The sequence below is a fragment of the Lactuca saligna genome, chromosome 4 (assembly GCF_052625555.1).
Source record: "Lactuca saligna cultivar CGN05327 chromosome 4, ASM5262555v1, whole genome shotgun sequence".
Classification (NCBI taxonomy): Eukaryota; Viridiplantae; Streptophyta; class Magnoliopsida; order Asterales; family Asteraceae; genus Lactuca; species Lactuca saligna.
In genome coordinates, this window is record NC_136420.1 from 295,507,095 (window position 1) to 295,511,025 (window position 3,931).

Genomic DNA, 3,931 nt, shown 5'->3' on the forward strand with positions numbered 1-3,931 from the left:
TTTATATACTTAATACAAACATTCATATATGTAACTGGATAAATTCAGTTAAAAAAAAAAAAAAACATTTTTTACGTCAACTATATTCTCTGTGTTACCTCCAATAAAGATGCATGTATCATCACATTATTTGGGATTCTTGGTCCTTTACACATTTAAGACAGTAGCAACATTCTATGCTTTTGGGATCAAACATTGTTGGGTTATCTATAGCAAAGTCCTAAACTTATTTCAAAAGTTTTAATAAAGTTTTAAAAGTTTTTTTTTTAACAGAAAAGTCACAATATTTTGATATTTGGCCTAAATTAACGAAAAAGTCTTTTTTATATCTGAGCAGCAAATGATAGATTATTTGATTTTTTCAAAATATTGGGACTTTCTGTTCAATTTTTTTTTAGAACTTTATTGAAACTTTTGAAAAATGATTGAGACTTTTCTGTAAATAACCCAACATTGCTTAGCTACCATCTTAATATGTTGAACATATTGATAAACACTTGATTTAAACTCGATGAGAATTTGATGAAACATAAGGAAGCATGTAGAAAGATTAAATAGATATAACATGTTAATTGTTACATCAATGGTTCCTTGACGCCATCACTTGATTTCTAATGAAGATTGAGCTTGCCACCATCATTGATAATTAATTTATATCTCAAAACCAGAGGGGTGTTAGTGGGAGGCGAGGCTTCAAAGGGAGGGGATGTGTTGTCGAAGAGATGACTTTGACAGGAAGGGTAGTGTTGATAGGAGGGAAGCTGCAATCCCGAGTGTATCATTAGGATTGAAGCTTGACCGGAGGAAGATGCATACACATAACCTGGGGTTTTTCTCATTCAAATATGTTAAATTGGTGAATGATTTAGAGTCATTCAAATATGTTGAATCGATGAATGATTTAGAGTCGATCAGGGATGCTCCAACCAATAATAGGTTATATAAAACCTAACCAAATGATGTGACTTTGGCCGATTCAGGCAACCTTTTAACAGACCCATTAAGAGATGAACAAACAGTCCTTACTTACTCTATAGACATTATGTTTGACGCTTGCTATTTGATTGTGGTGCCAATTGATAAGGACCCTCACATGTAAATTTGACATTTTTAGGTCAACTAGTTTTTTGCTTATTATTTACAACACCAATAATACCCTAACTTTCAAAATGAATAGTGTAAGGGGATGTGTTAATAAATCTGAATTATTGATATCATCCTCCTAATTGTTCAGAGAATATATGGTTTCTTAACTGTTTAGTGGCTTTTAATTTGTTCATGGTACAAGGTCATCTAAAAATACAAGGCATGTGGAATATTAAACATTATTTCACCTTTTATATATATATATATATATATATATATATATATATATATATATATATATATATATATATATATATATCCACACATGAGAGAATACATTTGTTCATCTAAGGAGAACATAATTGTTCATCTAGGGTTTTCTCATGATTTTCTTCTACGATTCTGAAATTGATGAGTTATTATTTATTATGTTTGTAATTGCACGCAATAAAAGTTATTCGTAAAATATATTGTTTTAGCACGTTGGTGGGTGATCTCCATTGATTTATTATTTTGTTATGAAAAGTTAAAGATGATTTTTTGTTATGATTTATACAACGTAAATTTATAAACCTTCATAGATTTGTTACTTAGTTGAGAGTTTATACTATAACCAAAATATCTAACTTATTATGTACAACATGTTAGAATGATTGAAACATGATTTGTTAAAAGAATTTGTACTTGCAAAAGAACATTTAACTTTATTAATGAATTTACAAATATAAATTTGATGTGTTTTCTTATAATATGTTATTTCAATATTTGGCCGATAGTTAGCGAAAATAAAATAAAAAACAGCATAATATGTAAAATGAGTTTTACAAGACTTTTCATATGCTTATGGTATCATTGAATAAAATAGGTTTTTACATTGAATGGCATAATATTTCTACCGATTTTATAAGTTATATATGAATTATTGCATATTTTTTTTATAATAAAATCAAACATCATTTTGAATAAATTAAAAATAAATATATTCACCACTAGTGGTTCCTTGGTCCTATCATTATTTTTCTATAAAAAATACATTTTATTGTTAAGTTTTTTTTTTTTTTTTGAACGACCAATTATTTTAAGCATTAAACATTTTATACGCATGTTGCATATTTGTTTTAAATGCATCCAAATTTATTTATTGTTTTTCTAGAAATCTTAACACCTACACTTACAAAGTCTTCCAAATTCCCCCATTAGACCATCCGTTATGGTCTTCACGACCACCACCATCTTCCACCTCCACGTCACCACCACAACTATTCTTCAACCTAACGGGATGTCACTTCCTCGTGGTTTGCAAGAAAGAAGAAGAGAAGAAGTAGAGAGAAGAAGAGAGGAGAAGCGATTTGATTGGTCGTCTACCTCCGTCGTCCCCAACACGAACCGCCACGACCACGAGCCACCACGAGGCAGTGGGGTGGTGTGCACGAACATGGTTTACGAAGATTGTGAGTATTTAAAGTATGGAGGTACTTTAGGAAAATTTTAGACACAAATGCATGCGTTGAGGTCTTGGCATAATGGCTAAGTTTTAAATGGATTGTTTAGTGCAATATTGGTAAAATAAAAGTAAATTTGCTTGGGGGCAAGCAAAGGCTAAGTGTGGGGTATTTTGATATGTGTATTTATATATATATATATATATATATATATATATATATATATATATATATATATATATATATATATATATATATATGCACTTTATCTTAATATTTTGGCCTTATTTATTCTATTTTAGAACTAAAAAGTACTCATAATACTTTGAATTGTGTTTTGCTGCTATTTGTTGTCAATAAAGCACGAAAGAAAAGACTGAAGCGGAAACCGGACTTAGGAGCTAAAAGGAATTAAATATGCTGAAGAAGTGGGTTACGCCCCGCGTAAAGTCGCAGTACGCCCAGCGTAGAGCCTAAACTAGACGTACGCCCCGCGTAATTAAAGGGTACGCGCCGCGTACTGGGTGGCCTCAGATAACTTCAAATTGCGTAGTAATCCTGTGTACGCCCCGCGTAATCCTATGTACGCCCAGCGTACTTAAGTCGGCTACAAAGACTATAAATGTCGATTTTCAGCTAACCAGGAGGGGGGATTTGACTTCTAACCTAATTTAGTCGAAAATTAACTTCTGTTAAGCCGTTTTGAGGGTCTAGAAGGCGGCCGGAAGGCCGTTAAGCTAACGGGAGCGGAGATCGGAAGGGTTGGAGAGCGGATACGTGTCGGTAATCCTAAGGGTTGTTAACGTGACCATGTTTAGCATTCTATTGTGTTACTAACATGTATTTAGTTTCTAACTTGGGTGTAAAAACCTTTTACTTTGTGTTTATGATTAAATGAAGCTTTGATTATTAGACTAATTGCTATATTAAATAGTTTGTTTGTGTTTAATTTATCTTGCCAAGCTTGTTAAAAGATCCTTATGTATTAATGATGATTATTTTCTGTTAATTGTTAAGTGAATTGAGTTGTATGAACATATGCTTGATTGCTTGTCTCTTATGATTTTGATGACCATCGAGATTATAAGTCTAGAAATAACGAATGTGAAACTAGGATTAACATGGGAATAAGTAAGTTAATGTGTGAGCCTTGTTTGATGACCATCAACAAGAGGTTAATTGAATGTTTAATTTGGTTAACTATATTTACAAGTCTTGCTTGATACGAACTGAACACTAAGAAGCATGTTAGTTTAACCAATTGATCACTGTTTGAATTGACTTGTTTGCTAAAGGATTAGTTATAGTGAACGCGAATCTAATCATTTTAGGAATCGGTGAACATGAATAAATGAATTTGTGTATGCAATTGTCTATGTTTTCAAAGTGGAATTTGTCTAAAC